The sequence below is a fragment of the Crinia signifera genome, chromosome 8, assembly GCF_055691185.1.
Source record: "Crinia signifera chromosome 8, ASM5569118v1, whole genome shotgun sequence".
Classification (NCBI taxonomy): Eukaryota; Metazoa; Chordata; class Amphibia; order Anura; family Myobatrachidae; genus Crinia; species Crinia signifera.
The window spans coordinates 17,009,478-17,028,314 of NC_139224.1; the positions used below are offsets into that span (position 1 = coordinate 17,009,478).

Here is an 18,837-nt window from a genome sequence, read left to right on the forward strand (position 1 = left end):
ATTGATCACGTGCCTCTGTCCATTAGAGGGGGGAATAGGAATAAAGTTCTTCTCCAGAGAGAGAGCCGTTGGATCTTCTCCTTGGGGACTATGTCTCCTGGTGGTCTGAATGAGACGCTGGGGCTCCAGTGTTTTATTTAGTTCCACCTTGCTATACTGTAGGCCTGCTTTTGTAACATTTCAGGAATATATAGAAAGAATGTAATCATGTTGTCCAATGTATGCCCTTCTATTATGCTGTCTTGCGTAACATGTTATATATTATACGTAAATGCCTGCATAACATGCTTTATCCTACCTGTGTAGGGATATTTTCAGATTGAATGGATTGCTGTGCAAACGTTAATACTATATTTTATGTTTTTTATACTATAGATCGTTGCCGATCGTTATTTTATTCAGTTTACTTATGTTTGTTTATTGTTTCCATAGATACCGATTAGGTCATACTCTGCGCCCGTTCATTCTCCGTCTAGCATTGATGACGCGCATGTGGATCGTCCAATGGCGCGATGCGGCCTGTCCGGTCACGTGGTGCGGAAGAGCAGGTCAGTGAGAGTGACGTGCTCCCCGCCCGGTGTGTTACTGCAGGCTGATCGTGTTATGGGCTGACAGGTGTGCGGCGGGATGCTGACGGGGGAGGGTGAGTGTGTGGCCAATCGGGAGTGACATGGGGGGTGTGTTAAATGTTTGCTTTCTTGTATTTAATGTTGGTATTTTGTGCATGCTATTGTGTCCCTGATGACGGAGGTAACTCCGTAACGGCGTAGGACCGCTGCAATAAAGGACTTTTAAAATTTGAATCAAGCCTGTGAGAGTGCCGCCTTCTTCCTATGGTATATTGGATCTCCTATGCTCCTTGGATGGCACCGCAGCAAGTTACCTGATTACACAAGCAGAGTGCCGGGTAGATATGTTCCTATATATATATATATATATATATATATATATATATATATATATATATATATATATATATATATATATATATATATATATATATATATATATATATATATATATATATAAATAAATAATGCGGTCAATTTACCTACATTAAAAATACTGACAACCATTGACCGACGGTAAAAATACTGACAAGGTCAAAATGTACATCAATACTCCTCTAACTGCCAGGAGAGGAAGTAGGGACATAGAGCATACCAGGCACAGCGGGCACGGCTCCAGGTGTACATGTAGCATACCAGGCACAGCGGGCGCGGCTCCAGGAGTAGATGTAGCATAATGTGGCACCATGCCCGACACTAATTCCAGAAAACCACACTGGCACATGCCGCAATCATACCAGTTACTGCACAGATTGGGAGAAGGGTTCCCACCGGCAGGATGGAGGGGGCAGAGTACCCCAGGCTCTATACGTCCCTGTATTGCAGACACTATAAGGACCCCGCGCCCTGAAACAGATTCCTTACATTGCAGAGATGTAGAGTCCACGAGGGATCAGTGTGTTACATGTCAGCTGTCCTGTGACAGTGGTACGGTCCCTGTGCAAGATGTACTAAGCCTTGTAAAGTGATAAAGTACCAACCCACAAACCCTAACTGCCATTTGTCATACCCACCCTGTAACATGGCAGCTAGGAGCAGAAGGCTAGTACTTTATTTCTCGCCAAGCCTTAGTACATCTCTTCCAAATAGCAATGCCCCTTATTGTTAGCATGCCACCATTCTGTATGCCTTCTTGTCCAGATTCTAAATGGCAAATGCTGGGCAGCTGGGCAGCCGGGCGCTATATAATTACTGGTACAGTTACTATAAAATACTACCTAAACAATTATACAGTCACCTAATTACTCTGTAACCTGCAGCATAATGACTGTAACTACTCCCAAACTAGTAATACTGGAATAGCTAACACTGTACTAACTGACACTGTGATAATAATACTGTAATAACACTGATCACTAACACTGTGATAACTAATACTGCACTAACACTGTGATAATAACTAACACTCTACTATCGCTGTGATAACTAACACTGTGCTAATATTGTGATAACTCTGATCTAACACTGTGATAACTAATATTGCACTAACACTGTGATAATAACTAACACTGTGCTAATATTGTGATAACACTGAACTAACACTGTACTAACACTGATAATAACACTGAACTAACACTGATAATAACTAACACTGTGCTAACTGACACTGTGATAATACTGTAATCACACTGATCACTAACACTGTACTAACACTGATCACTAACACTGTTATAATAACTCACACTGTATTATCGCTGTGATACTAACTAACACTGTGCTAATATTGTGATAACACAGAACTAACACTGTGATAATAACTAACACTGTACTAACACTGATCATTATTAACACTGTACTAACACTGATAAAAAAAACACTGAACACTAATAATAAGTAACACTGTGATAATAACTAACACTGTATTAGCCCTGTGATAACTAATACTATACTAACACTGTAATAATCGTGATAATTAATAACTAAGACTGCACACACACTGATAACTAATACTGTACTAACACTGAGAATAACACTGATAATAACTAACAACTAATACATACTAACTGATAACTAATACTGTACTAACACTGTAATATCTAACACTGATAATAACGAATACTGTACTAACACTGATAATTAATACTGTAATAAATAACTGATAACTAATACTGTACTAACACTGATAACTAATACTGTACTTACACTGATAACTAGTACTGTAATAATTAACAGTGATAATAACTAGTACTGTACTAACACTGCGAACACTGTGATAACACTGATAATAACTAATACTGTACTAGCACGGTGATAACTATTGCTGTAATAACATTGATAAATAATACTGTACTAACACTGGTATAACACTGATACTAATACAGTAATAACTAACACTGTACTAACACTGTGATAACTAATACTGGAATAACTAACACTGATAACTAACACTTTACAAATCCACAAATATACTGGTAGGCTAATTGGCTCCCAACAAAAATTAACCCTAGAATGAAGGCAGGACCACACCTCTGTATACACTAGTGCACCGTAAATGCCGGAACGCACCTCTGTGTACACTAGTGCAACATGCCTGCAGGAACGCACCTCTGTATACACAAGTGCACACGGCTGCAGGAACGTACCTCTGTATACACTAGTGCGCACACAGTTGCAGGAACGCACCTCTGTATACACTAGTGCACACAGTTGCAGGAACGCACCTCTGTATACACTAGTGCACACAGTTGCAGGAACGCACCTCTGTATACACTAGTGCGCACACAGTTGCAGGAACGCACCTCTGTATACACTAGTGCACACGGCAGCAGGAACGCACCTCTGTATACACTAGTGAACACGGCAGCAGGAACGCACCTCTGTATACACTAGTGCACACGGCAGCAGGAACGCACCTCTGTATATACTAGTGCACACGGCTGCAGGAACGCACCTCTGTATACACGGCTGAAGGAACGCACCTCTGAATACACTAGTGCACACAGCTGCAGGAACACACCTCTGTATACACTACCTGGATGACTGGTGTCTAGTAACTGGCAGATCCCCATCACCTGCGGCCACGGCCCTTCCTGCATTCCTGGCTACAATAATACATGCCCTCAGGGTGGGGCTGGACAAGCTCTGGGGAATGTATCCCTCTCCGTGACGTGAAACCATTACACACAGGGAATTCCCACAAGACCCACTCACTGCACTGAGGTCATCTCTGCTCCTGTTATTGGTGGATCCAGGCGACAGGTTTCTCAGAGGTTCCCTGTCATTATATTGGGGCATGGGTCATAGGGTCCACCACTGAAGGTTGAACCTGAAATAGGTTGACAGGGTTGGAAGGTCGACAGTCAAAATGTTTACATGAGGTTTTCACTTTTTTTTTTGTCCCGGGTGTCGACATAGTCGACACGAACACCCTCTAAGTTTACAGCGTCTCCTGACATGACTCGCTGCCCATATATTATCGCACCATGGCACAGTGGATGGTAGGGCATGAAATACCGCATGTCGGCTCATAAAACTCGTGTCGTCCTTTTGACTGTCAACCAAATGTTTGTGTCGACTTTAGCCATGTCGACCTATTTCAGGTGTTCAGTTGGTTGACCCAATGTATGTCGGCCATTATAGGGCCAACCGAGTGACTATCGTATCCCAATATCTTGTGTCCTCTGCTCCTCCAGACGCCGATCTCGAGGTCCTGGCTGCTATGGGGCCGTCACACGACAGCTTGCTCCTTTTACTGGGCATGAGAGGCTGCTGCAAACTCCTGCACGGGAGTCGCACCTAAAACAAGACAGGGGAATCCGCGAAGAACCCACCCAGAGCGTCCTGCCGCAAAATCCACAACATCCAGCACCCGGAGGTAGAACATGCCAAGTCTCTGGTGAATAAGGGCAGAGAATTGCTTCACTTCTACAGAACGGCGGCAGAATTACAGCAGGAACTGAATTACTCACTATCTCCCCAGTCAACATCCAAAGTTCAATAATAGTTTATGAATAGAGGCGCTGTGTTGCTGAGATGTCACCGGCGTAAGGTCAGGGGACACAGCCAATCACAGGAACAGCAGCCTGAAACAGGTACACATTTAGGCAAGGTGAATGCAGATTACTGTGAACACCGACATCACTGCCACTTATCATAACTTATACCCAGGGTCAGGGAGCCGGCCGCATTTCTGTGCATGAGCGATTGGACATTGCCAGGGAGGGATCATGCAGATCCCTCTCCTGGTAATGATTCCCGTTTCTGGTAAGTAGTTCATAGGTTATGACTAGTGTCAAGCTTTGGAATGCATTACGTTTTGTTTCTGAAGGTGGGGGGGGGGGGAGGGAATTACCCTACAGGCTATTCATTGCCCCTTCTCAGAGAATACATACAATGTCCTTTGGTAAATAGGCCCCTTAGTGTGAGGGGTGCAAAATCCCTGAGAGAGTTCAGAATGTAGTGGCGAGCTGGAGATATAGGACACACGAGGTCCTGAGAGTAGTCAGCGTGTAGTGGTGATATAGAGATACGAGGTCCTGAGAGAAGTCAGCGGGTAGTAGTGAGCTGGAGATACAGGAGGCACAAGGTCCTGAGAGAGGTCCGCGTGTAGTGGTGAGCTGGAGATACAGGCGACACAAGGTCCTGAGAGAAGTCAGCGTGTAGAGGTGAGCTGGAGATATAGGACACACGAGGTCCTGAGAGAGGTCAGCGTGTAGTGGTGAGCTGGAGATATAGGACACACGAGGTCCGGAGAGAAGTCAGCGTGTAGTGGTGAGCTGGAGATACAGGAGGCACAAGGTCCTGAGAGAGGTCCGCGTGTAGTGGTGAGATAGAGATACAGGAGATACGAGGTCCTGAGAGAAGTCAGCGTGTAGTAGTGAGCTGGAGATACAGGAGGCACAAGGTCCTGAGAGAGGTCCGCGTGTAGTGGTGAGCTGGAGATACAGGAGACACGAGGTCCTGAGAGAAGTCAGCGTGTAGTGGTGAGCTGGAGATACAGGAGACACGAGGTCCTGTGAGAAGTCAGCGTGTAGTGGTGAGATGGAGACACAAGGTCCTGAGAGAAGTCAGCGTGTAGTGGTAAGATGGAGACACAAGGTCCTGAGAGAAGTCAGCGTGTAGTGGTGAGCTGGAGATACAGGAGACACAAGGTCATGAGAGAGGTCAGAATGTAGTGGTGAGCTGGAGATATAGGACACATGAGGTCCTGAGAGAAGTCAGCGTGTATTGGTGAGCTGGAGATACAGGCGACACAAGGTCCTGAGAGAGGTCAGCGTGTAGTGGTGAGCTGGAGATATAGGACAAACGAGGTCCGGAGAGAAGTCAGCGTGTAGTGGTGAGCTGGAGATACAGGAGGCACAAGGTCCTGAGAGAGGTCCGCGTGTAGTGGTGAGCTGGAGATACAGGAGACACGAGGTCCTGAGAGAAGTCAGCGTGTAGTGGTGAGCTGGAGATACAGGAGACACGAGGTCCTGTGAGAAGTCAGCGTGTAGTGGTGAGCTGGAGATACAGGAGACACGAGGTCCTGAGAGAATTCAGCGTGTAGTGGTGAGATAGAGATACAGGAGATACGAGGTCCTGAGAGAAGTCAGCGTGTAGTGGTGAGCTGGAGATACAGGAGGCACAAGGTCCTGAGAGAGGTCCGCGTGTAGTGGTGAGCTGGAGATACAGGAGACACGAGGTCCTGAGAGAAGTCAGCGTGTAGCGGTGAGCTGGAGATACAGGAGATATGAGGTCCTGAGAGAAGTCAGCGTGTAGTGGTGAGCTGGAGATACGAGGCTCTGAGAGAGGTCAGAATGTAGTGGGGAGATGGAGATATAGGAGACATGAGGTCCTGAGAGGTCAGCATGTAGTGGTGAGCTGAAGATACAGGAGACACAAGGTCCAGAGAGAAGTCAGCATGTAGTGGTGAGCTGGAGATACGAGGCTCTGAGAGAGGTCAGAATGTAGTGGTGAGATGGAGATATAGGAGACACAAGGTCCTGAGAGAAGTCAGCGTGTAGTGGTGAGCTGGAGATACAGGAGGTATGAGGTCCTGAGAGAAGTTAGCATGTAGTGGTGAGCTGGAGATACAGGAGACATGAGGTCCTGAGAGAGGTCAGCGTGTAGTGGTGAGATGTAGATATAGGAGACACGAGACTCTGAGAGAGGTCAGCGTGTAGAGGTGAGCTGGAGATACAGTAGACAAGAGGTCCTGAGAGAGGTCAGCGTGTAGTGGTGAGATGTAGATATAGGAGACATGAGGCTGAGAGAGGTCAGCGTGTAGTGGTGAGATGGAGATATAAGAGACACGAGGTCCTGAGAGGTCAGCGTGTAGTGGTGAGCTGGAGATACAAGAGACACGAGGTCCTGAGAGAAGTCAGCGTGTAGTGGTGAGCTGGAGACATAAGGTCCTGAGAGTAGTCATCGTGTAGTGGTGAGATGTAGATATAGGAGACATGAGGCTGAGAGAGGTCAGCGTGTAGTGGTGAGCTGGAGATATAGGAGATACGAGGTACTGAGAGAAGTCAGCATGTAGTGGTGAGCTGGAGATACAGGAGACACAAGGTCCTGAGAGAAGTCAGCGTGTAGTGGTGAGATAGAGATACGAGGTCCTGAGAGAGGTCAGCATGTAGTGGTGAGCTGGAGATACAGGAGACACGAGGCTCTGAGAGAGGTCAGAATGTAGTGGTGAGATGGAGATATAAGAGACACGAGGTCCTGAGAGGTCAGCATGTAGTGGTGAGCTGAAGATACAGGAGACACGAGGTCCTGAGAGGTCAGCATGTAGTGGTGAGCTGAAGATAGAGGAGACACAAGGTCCTGAGAGGTCAGCATGTAGTGGTGAGCTGAAGATACAGGAGACACAAGATCCTGAGAGAAGACAGCGTGTAATGGTGAGCTGGAGATACAGGAGACACGAGGTCCTCAGAGAAGTCAGCGTGTAGTGGTGAGATGGAGATACGAGATCCTGAGAGAGGTCAGTGTGTGTGGTGAGATGGGGATATGGGAGACACGAGGTTCTAGATCCAGTGTTGGAGCTGGATGCAGCAATACCTGTGAGTGGTCCTGTTATAGAAGATCAGCAATGTCTACATTTACAATCACATGGTCGCCCACTACTGGACAAACGCTTCTAATTAGACGTCTTATTAATGTGAATCTATAACAGAAGATCGAAGCAAGCAAATGGTTGATGGGAACGTGGTTGACAGTGATAAGGTCGACATGAAGTTTTCACATTTTTATGTCTGTTGACACAGGTGCTTCAGGCACTTGGAAGGTAAAGTATGAACAGGTCGACAAAAACAAAACAAAAAATCTGGAAAAACTCATGTCGACCTCGTCACTGCCCGTCGACCTTTTGTTTGCATCGATTTTTTTTTACTGTCGACTATGTTTAGGCATCTAACTAACATTTGACCATTAGTTGTCAACCACATGATTGTTAATCTAGACATCATCGATCGGATATGAGTGAGAGTGGGATGCTGAGTATCCAGGCGCATGTGGGCAATAAATGTGTCACTTAGAATAGTGATATGGCGTAATCCGGCAAAGCACATCTAAATGGCGATGCTCTATAGTAGCTTATGGGCTTCTGTCGCACCTACCAGCTGGGAGGGATCCAGTTAGATCCCTCCCAGTACCCCAATACACAGATAGGACATATGGCTCTTACCGCAAGAGCTGTCCTGTGTGTCCTGTGTCTTCATGCATGTGGCGTTTGGCCGATATGCATTCTGAGAGTGACAGGACACCATGCTTAGCGCATCCCACCCGGCACGTTACAAACAAGAGCTCTGCAAGTAAGGTACGAGCAACAGGTCTCAGAGCAACAGACATGACCAGGTAAATAACAGAGGAGACATTCCAACCAAAACCCAATGACATCAGTGAGAGTGCAGCCTTTCCAGTCACTAGGAGCCAGTGACATCACTGAGTGTGCGGCATGTCCAGTCACTAGGAGCCAGTGACATCACTGAGAGTGCGGCCTGCTAAGTCACTAGGAGCCAGTGACATCACTGAGAGTGCGGCCTGTCCAGTCACTAGGAGCCAGTGACATCACTGAGAGTGCGGCCTATGCAGTCACTAGGAGCCAGTGACATCACTGAGAGTGAGGCCTATGCAGTCACTAGGAGCCAGTGACATCACTGAGAGTGAGGCCTATGCAGTCACTAGGAGCCAGTGACATCACCAAGAGTGGGCCTATTCAGTCACTAGGAGCCAGTGACATCACCAAGAGTGGGCCTATCCAGTCACTAGGAGCCAGTGACATCACCAAGAGTGGGCCTATCCAGTCACTAGGAGCCAGTGACATCACAGAGTGCGGCTAGGAGCCAGTGACATCACTGAGAGTGTGGCCTATCCAGTCACTAGGAGCCAGTGACATCACTGAGAGTGCACCTTTTTCCAGTCACTAGGGATCGGTGACATCACTAGGAAGAGACCCACAAATAGTAAATAGCAAAACATTTGCAGCACTTAAGGGCATACACACACTGAGATTTGTGCTAAAGGTTTGTACGAACTATAAGCAGTCTAAAGGTGTGTACACACTTGTACAATTTAGACTATATTACAATTCAGACTATCTGCATACAATTTAGACTATATAGTGCAGATCTGCACTATATAATCTATGCAGCCAAGACTTTCTGGCTGCGATACGGGAGCGCGCATCAGGATCGCAAGGATTAAAACCTGTGCGATCTGCATGCGATCCAGATGAGATTTTGACTATATAGTCAAAATCTCATGCACATTGTACAAGTGTGTACACACCATAAGGCTCAGGAAGCAGGTCTCAGTCACTGTGGAATTGCTATAAGTGATCCCATATGTGCAGTGTGGACTCTGTACTACAATGCACAAAGTGTGATCTCTAGCCGAGGTCATTACCATCCGGATGTCAGACAGGGTCACAGCTGGAGAATCTCTGTGTGCAATGCAAGGCCCAGGGCTAAGCATAGCTTATGGTAGCCCGCAGCCCAGCCACCCAGAGGCCACGGCATCGGCCAGTGCAGGCCTCTGATCAGCCACCCAGAGGCCACGGCATCGGCCAGTGCAGGCCTCTGATCAGCCACCCAGAGGCCACGGCCAGCCACCCAGAGGCCACGGCACTGGCCATTGCAGGCCTCGGCCCAGGCACCCAGAGGCCCCGGCATCGGCCAGTGCAGACCTCCGCCCAGTCACCCATAGGCCAGAGCATCGCCCAGTGAAGGCCTCCGCCCAGCCACTCATAAGCCACGGCATAGGGGGGCATGCGTTTGGCAGGTAGCAGCTACCTGCTCACTGGGCTGCGAGCACTCACAGCTAGTGGTCTGAATTGGGCCCTTAGTCACAGATTGCCGAGCAGCATTGCACCCAGACCTTGCTGTGTCCCTGCAGTGGTTCAGTGCACTGTAGTTGCTGGCAGTGAGCGTGACCTCACTTCCCGGCCTCCGAGTATCTGTGTCTTCCTTTTCTCCTGTGTCTGTATTTCCTTTCTCTGCTGACAGATGCCGATAGGGCTCTCCCTGACCTGATACCACAGGCAGTGGCGTAAGTTCGTTCTAGTTGCCCGGAGGCAAGATATATATTGGTGCCCCCCCACACACACACATACGTACACACACAACCCTATATAACTTATATAAAATATGTATATTATGTTCAGAAGATAGATAGATAGATAGAACATATATATATATTTCAGAACTCAGCCACAGAAGCAATATCGTTGGCTTTTAAATAACTGATTTAAACTCCGAGGGAGAGGTGCCCCTTTGGGAGCAGGAGCCCGGTGGCAGATGACTCCATTGCCTCCCAGAGTTCTGCCTCTGACCACAGGTCCAGCATTTACATAGGTCCCAGCACACTGACAATTCTACAAATAATACAGGCATTCTACTACCGCCCCCCACCCCCCACACTCGCCTTAGTACACCAGCATTATGGTTTCACGTGTACCGCCCCAGACACACTATGAAAGTGCTGGGAAACTATAAGTATCAGCAAACCCATCCAGCAATCCACTTTCTCTGGAACTACATGTCCAAGCACAACCTATGAATTACAAGTTGCCTGCTGTTACTTGTAGTGCCATAACAGTCTGGGTGACCTCTGCTGTACATGGCTGCAGTTATGTAATAACCGCGGCTGTTAGTGCAGAGGAAATGCAGCCTTACGGGGAAACTAAGTAAATAAAGGAGTGTCTGCTACCGATGGTGACACAGAAATGATATTACATAAAGCAAACATCGCAGAGGGGAACGTGACTCCGCAGGGACCTGCAATCCCACCAGCCCCCCACCCCAGGGCCTGCAATCCCACCAGCCCCCCACCCCCAGGGACCTGCAATCTCCACCTCTGGGATACTCGGTGCCAGCTGGTACCAGGTGGTCAACCATGTAACACACAGATGCCTTCTGCCATATGATAAAGGGCTCTGGGAGGACTGCAAGGCCCAGCACACTCGGCAGCTGTCTACCTGCAGAAGAACTACAAGTCCAAGCACTGGTCTAACCCATTCCCTGGGTGCACCAGCGGGCCCCACATTCTAATACTGGGAGCTGTACACACCAAGAGGGGATCAGATCTATTGCTGGCTGTAAGGGCACCATACCCCGCCATTATGGGTGGATACACACCGTTTGGGGTCCCGTGGCACGGTATCTGGATGATAGGACGACCCCAAAATGTCCAACACTGAAAAAAGGTTGACACAAGAAAAGGTTGACATGAGTTTTCACAATTTTTTCTTGATACTTTGGACAACGAGAAAAGCAAGTCATGCGAGGGGCCCCTGTACATTAATTGGGGGCCACGTGCACAGGTGTCAACAATGACACCAAACAAATAGAAAAAAAAACGCATGTCCACGTGTAGACGGCATTGCTGCGGTGCCAGTCATGTCTGACGTGGGCAATATGGCTGCCAGCCTGCCAGGCATCGGTCCGCTCACATGCCGGGGGACCAGCACAGCACCGACACACAGGCCTGCGGTAACACAGATCCAATGAGTACTATACAGGAACAATTAGCACCCCACGTGCAGCCACTGGGACCCCCAGCTCACCCCATGGGGCAGGACTTACCGCTCAGGTTTACTTATATCCCACAGTAAGCTCTATATTCCGTGGCATGCCCTGTGGCCAATGTATAGGTAAGCTCCATATTCCGTGGCATGCCCTGTGGCCAATGTATAGGTAATCTCCATATTCCGTGGCATGCCCTGTGGCCAATGTACAGATAAGCCCCCATATACTGTGGTGTGCCCTGTGGCCAGCATATAGGTAAACCCCATATTCTGCGGCATGCCCTGTGGCCAATGTATAGGTAAACCCCATATTCCGTGGCCAATGTATAGATAAGCCCCATATTCCGTGTCATGCCCTGTGGCCAACGTATAGGTAAGCCCCATATTCCGTGGAGTGCCCCATATTCCGTGGCCAATGTATAGATAAGCCCCATATTCCGTGGCATGCCCCGTGGCTAACATATAGGTAAGGCACAGATTCCAGAGTGTGCCCAGATCTATTCACTTACATCATATTTCTCCTCATTATAAGTGAGGTGATAACTGCGGGCAGTAGCTGCATGACTCCGGGTACTTACCCGGGATATACAGCACAAGTCAGGCAGCTATGTGAATACGCCCCAGAGAGACCAAATGTGATGTTTTATTGCTTCCAACCCAGAACATAGAATTATTGCAGGACACAGAGACGGAACATTTTCCAAATTCTCTTTCAGGATGGGGCCTCAAAATCACAGTTTATCAGGGACCCAGAATCTTTACATGGGGCCCTGCCTGCACCCCTCCTTGAGCTGCAGACATCTGTGTTTACATGTGGGAGTGTATAGAGCGGTGATTGGGGAGATTCCTTATCCCGATATGTGGAATCACTGCGCAGCGATCATCAGAGCCTGACAGTCACATTCATCAGCATTGCAAGGTTTCACCTCGCACCCCATGGAGGCACATACTAAAACATAAGATGCTGGAGCTCCTGTTACTGACTGATAGGTGCGCAGCGTAATATACCTCAGGCCTGACTATTAATCACAGCTGCTGCCGGTACTCCAGCTACAGGGTGTCCAGTACATAGGTGATTGCAGCATTCTTCAGCTCTATGGAAAGGGAGCCGCCTTTAGGTACTGCATTCCTTATCACATACACTTTCCTTATCACATACACTTTCCCTATCACATACACTTTCCTAGAGTGTTCCTGCAGCACAGACCATATCCAACAGCAACCAGCCGGACAGAGGAGCACTCAGCCCAAATCCCAACACACACCACAGAGGCACTTACCTGGGCAGCCCAGGTGCAGGGAGACTCGGGGTCCGGCTGTTGCTTCTCCTACTCACTGGAACTTCTGGTTAGACTGGGACGGGGAACTGGGAGGAGGTGGAGATTGTTCCCTGAGGCTCCAGTGTAGGGAAGTATCAAGTGAGACAGGGAGGGAGAGAGACAACTCCACCCAGATTACAGGCAGCTCATAGTGCAATGTCCTGGAGAGTCCACCTACCTGCCTGTGCCTCACATTACACCGGTGCCTCCTTCTCTGTAATAATACATTCACCCAGATTACAGGCAGCTCATAGTGCAATGTCCTGGAGAGTCCACCTACCTGCCTGTGCCTCACATTACACCGGTGCCTCCTTCTCTGTAATACATTCACCCAGATCACAGGCAGCACATAGTGCAATGTCCTGGAGAGTCCACCTACCTGCCTGTGCCTCACATTACACCGGTGCCTCCTTCTCTGTAATACATTACTCCACCCAGATTACAGGCAGCTCATAGTGCAATGTCCCGGAGAGTCCACCTACCTGCCTGTGCCTCACATGACACCGGTGCCTCCTTCTCTGTAATACATTACTCCAACCAGAGCACGGGTAGCTCATAGTGAAATGTCCTGGAGAGTCCACCTACCTGCCTGTGCCTCACATTACACCGATGCCTCCTTCTCTGTAATACATTACTCCACCCAGATTACAGGCAGCTCATAGTGCAATGTCCCGGAGAGTCCACCTACCTGCCTGTGCCTCACATTACACCGGTGCCTCCTTCTCTGGAATACATTACACTGGTGCCTCCTTCTCTATAATACATTACTCCACCCAGAGCACAGGCAGCTCATAGTGAAATGTCCCGGAGAGTCCACCTACCTGCCTGTGCCTCACATTACACCGGTGCCTCCTTCTCTGTAATACATTACACTGGTGCCTCCTTCTCTGTAATACATTCACCCAGATTACAGGCAGCTCATAGTGCAATGTCCCGGAGAGTCCACCTACCTGCCTGTGCCTCACATTACACCGGTGCCTCCTTCTCTGGAATACATTACACTGGTGCCTCCTTCTTTATAATACATTACTCCACCCAGAGCACAGGTAGCTCATAGTGCAATGTCCCGGAGAGTCCACCTACCTGCCTGTGCCTCACATTACACCGGTGCCTCCTTCTCTGTAATACATTCACCCAGATTACAGGCAGCTCATAGTGCAATGTCCCGGAGAGTCCACCTACCTGCCTGTGCCTCACATTACACCGGTGCCTCCTTCTCTGGAATACATTACACTGGTGCCTCCTTCTTTATAATACATTACTCCACCCAGAGCACAGGTAGCTCATAGTGAAATGTCCCGGAGAGTCCACCTACCTGCCTGTGCCTCACATTACACCGGTGCCTCCTTCTCTGTAATACATTCACCCAGATTACAGGCAGCTCATAGTGCAATGTGCCGGAGACTCCACCTACCTGCCTGTGCCTCACATTACACCAGTGCCTCCTTCTCTGTAATACATTCACCCAGATTACAGGCAGCTCATAGTGCAATGTCCCGGAGAGTCCACCTACCTGCCTGTGCCTCACATTACACCGGTGCCTCCTTCTCTGGAATACATTAATCCACCCAGATCACAGGCAGCACATAGTGCAATGTCCCGGAGAGTCCACCTACCTGCCTGTGCCTCACATTACACCGGTGCCTCCTTCTCTGTAATACATTCACCCAGATTACAGGCAGCTCATAGTGCAATGTCCTGGAGAGTCCACCTACCTGCCTGTGCCTCACATTACACCGGTGCCTCCTTCTCTGTAATACATTCACCCAGATTACAGGCAGCTCATAGTGCAATGTCCCGGAGAGTCCACCTACCTGCCTGTGCCTCACATGACACCGGTGCCTCCTTCTCTGTAATACATTACTCCAACCAGAGCACGGGTAGCTCATAGTGCAATGTCCTGTAGAGTCCACCTACCTGCCTGTGCCTCACATTACACCGGTGCCTCCTTCTCTGGAATACATTACACTGGTGCCTCCTTCTCTATAATACATTACTCCACCCAGAGCACAGGTAGCTCATAGTGCAATGTCCCGGAGAGTCCACCTACCTGCCTGTGCCTCACATGACACCGGTGCCTCCTTCTCTGTAATACATTACTCCAACCAGAGCACGGGTAGCTCATAGTGAAATGTCCTGGAGAGTCCACCTACCTGCCTGTGCCTCACATTACACCGGTGCCTCCTTCTCTGTAATACATTACTCCACCCAGATTACAGGCAGCTCACAGTGCAATGTCCCGGAGAGTCCACCTACCTGCCTGTGCCTCACATTACACCGGTGCCTCCTTCTCTGGAATACATTACACTGGTGCCTCCTTCTCTATAATACATTACTCCACCCAGAGCACAGGCAGCTCATAGTGAAATGTCCCGGAGAGTCCACCTACCTGCCTGTGCCTCACATTACACCGGTGCCTCCTTCTCTGTAATACATTACACTGGTGCCTCCTTCTCTGTAATACATTCACCCAGATTACAGGCAGCTCATAGTGCAATGTCCCGGAGAGTCCACCTACCTGCCTGTGCCTCACATTACACCGGTGCCTCCTTCTCTGTAATACATTCACCCAGATTACAGGCAGCTCATAGTGCAATGTCCCGGAGAGTCCACCTACCTGCCTGTGCCTCACATTACACCGGTGCCTCCTTCTCTGGAATACATTACACTGGTGCCTCCTTCTCTATAATACATTACTCCACCCAGAGCACAGGTAGCTTATAGTGAAATGTCCCGGAGAGTCCACCTACCTGCCTGTGCCTCACATTACACCGGTGCCTCCTTCTCTGTAATACATTAATCCACCCAGATCACAGGCAGCACATAGTGCAATGTCCCGGAGAGTCCACCTACCTGCCTGTGCCTCACATTACACCGGTGCCTCCTTCTCTGTAATACATTACTCCACCCAGATCACAGGCAGCACATAGTGCAATGTCCCGGAGAGTCCACCTACCTGCCTGTGCCTCACATTACACCGGTGCCTCCTTCTCTGTAATACATTACTCCACCCAGATTACAGGCAGCTCATAGTGCAATGTCCCGGAGAGTCCACCTACCTGCCTGTGCCTCACATTACACCGGTGCCTCCTTCTCTGTAATACATTCACCCAGATCACAGGCAGCTCATAGTGCAATGTCCTGGAGAGTCCACCTACCTGCCTGTGCCTCACATGACACCGGTGCCTCCTTCTCTGTAATACATTCACCCAGATCACAGGCAGCACATAGTGCAATGTCCTGGAGAGTCCACCTACCTGCCTGTGCCTCACATTACACCAGTGCCTCCTTCTCTGTAATACATTACTCCACCCAGAGCACAGGCAGCACATAGTGCAATGTCCTGGAGAGTCCACCTACCTGCCTGTGCCTCACATTACACCGGTGCCTCCTTCTCTGTAATACATTACTCCACCCAGATCACAGGCAGCACATAGTGCAATGTCCTGTAGAGTCCACCTACCTGCCTGTGCCTCACATTACACCGGTGCCTCCTTCTCTGTAATACATTCACCCAGATTACAGGCAGCTCATAGTGCAATGTCCTGGAGAGTCCACCTACCTGCCTGTGCCTCACATTACACCGGCGCCTCCTTCTCTGTAATACATTCACCCAGATTACAGGGAGCTCATAGTGCAATGTCCCGGAGAGTCCACCTACCTGCCTGTGCCTCACATTATACCGGTGCCTCCTTCTCTGTAATACATTCACCCAGATTACAGGGAGCTCATAGTGCAATGTCCTGGAGAGTCCACCTACCTGCCTGTGCCTCACATTACACCGGTGCCTCCTTCTCTGTAATACATTCACCCAGATTACAGGCAGCTCATAGTGCAATGTCCCGGAGAGTCCACCTACCTGCCTGTGCCTCACATTACACCGGTGCCTCCTACTCTGTAATACATTCACCCAGATTACAGGCAGCTCATAGTGCAATGTCCCGGAGAGTCCACCTACCTGCCTGTGCCTCACATTACACCGGTGCCTCCTTCTCTGTAATACATTAATCCACCCAGATCACAGGCAGCTCATAGTGCAATGTCCCGGAGAGTCCACCTACCTGCCTGTGCCTCACATTACACCGGTGCCTCCTTCTCTGTAATACATTACTCCACCCAGATCACAGGCAGCACATAGTGCAATGTCCCGGAGAGTCCACCTACCTGCCTGTGCCTCACATTACACCGGTGCCTCCTTCTCTGTAATACATTACTCCACCCAGATTACAGGCAGCTCATAGTGCAATGTCCCGGAGAGTCCACCTACCTGCCTGTGCCTCACATTACACCGGTGCCTCCTTCTCTGTAATACATTCACCCAGATCACAGGCAGCTCATAGTGCAATGTCCTGGAGAGTCCACCTACCTGCCTGTGCCTCACATGACACCGGTGCCTCCTTCTCTGTAATACATTCACCCAGATCACAGGCAGCACATAGTGCAATGTCCTGGAGAGTCCACCTACCTGCCTGTGCCTCACATTACACCAGTGCCTCCTTCTCTGTAATACATTACTCCACCCAGAGCACAGGCAGCACATAGTGCAATGTCCTGGAGAGTCCACCTACCTGCCTGTGCCTCACATTACACCGGTGCCTCCTTCTCTGTAATACATTACTCCACCCAGATTACAGGCAGCTCATAGTGCAATGTCCTGTAGAGTCCACCTACCTGCCTGTGCCTCACATTACACCGGCGCCTCCTTCTCTGTAATACATTCACCCAGATTACAGGGAGCTCATAGTGCAATGTCCCGGAGAGTCCACCTACCTGCCTGTGCCTCACATTACACCGGTGCCTCCTTCTCTGTAATACATTCACCCAGATTACAGGCAGCTCATAGTGCAATGTCCCGGAGAGTCCACCTACCTGCCTGTGCCTCACATGACACTGGTGCCTCCTTCTCTGTAATACATTCACCCAGATCACAGGCAGCACATAGTGCAATGTCCTGGAGAGTCCACCTACCTGCCTGTGCCTCACATTACACCAGTGCCTCCTTCTCTGTAATACATTACTCCACCCAGAGCACAGGCAGCACATAGTGCAATGTCCTGGAGAGTCCACCTACCTGCCTGTGCCTCACATTACACCGGTGCCTCCTTCTCTGTAATACATTACTCCACCCAGATTACAGGCAGCTCATAGTGCAATGTCCTGTAGAGTCCACCTACCTGCCTGTGCCTCACATTACACCGGTGCCTCCTTCTCTGTAATACATTCACCCAGATTACAGGCAGCTCATAGTGCAATGTCCCGGAGAGTCCACCTACCTGCCTGTGCCTCACATTACACCGGTGCCTCCTTCTCTGTAATACATTCACCCAGATTACAGGGAGCTCATAGTGCAATGTCCTGGAGAGTCCACCTACCTGCCTGTGCCTCACATTACACCGGTGCCTCCTTCTCTGTAATACATTCACCCAGATTACAGGCAGCTCATAGTGCAATGTCCCGGAGAGTCCACCTACCTGCCTGTGCCTCACATTACACCGGTGCCTCCTTCTCTGTAATACATTCACCCAGATTACAGGCAGCTCATAGTGCAAAGTCCCGGAGAGTCCACCTACCTGCCTGTGCCTCACATTACACCGGTGCCTCCTTCTCTGTAATACATTCACCCAGATTACAGGCAGCTCATAGTGCAATGTCCCGGAGAGTCCACCTACCTGCCTGTGCCTCACATGACACCGGTGCCTCCTTCTCTGTAATACATTCACCCAGATTACAGGCAGCTCATAGTGCAATGTCCCGGAGAGTCCACCTACCTGCCTGTGCCTCACATGACACTGGTGCCTCCTTCTCTGTAATACATTCACCCAGATCACAGGCAGCACATAGTGCAATGTCCCGGAGACTCCACCTACCTGCCTGTGCCTCACATTACACCGGTGCCTCCTTCTCTGGAATACATTACACTGGTGCCTCCTTCTCTGGAATACATTACACCGGTGCCTCCTTCTCTGTAATACATTACACCAGTGCCTCCTTCTCTGTAATACATTACTCC

The 18,837-nt window shown here is 49.3% G+C and overlaps 1 protein-coding gene across 2 annotated transcripts in view; it reads right to left on the bottom strand.

Moving 5' to 3' along the window:
* MST1R (macrophage stimulating 1 receptor) overlaps nt 1-12,945 on the bottom strand; it is a 45,203-nt gene extending 32,258 nt beyond the window's left edge. The window contains exon 1 of one of the 2 annotated variants that reach the window (XM_083155844.1): nt 12,789-12,945. The gene's annotated coding sequence lies outside the window, so the exon portion shown is untranslated. Of the gene's footprint in view, nt 1-11,119; nt 11,140-12,788 lie in introns of those variants that run through there. The other variant, XM_083155845.1, reaches the window with a different exon arrangement.
* Between the last annotated feature and the right edge of the window lie 5,892 nt (nt 12,946-18,837).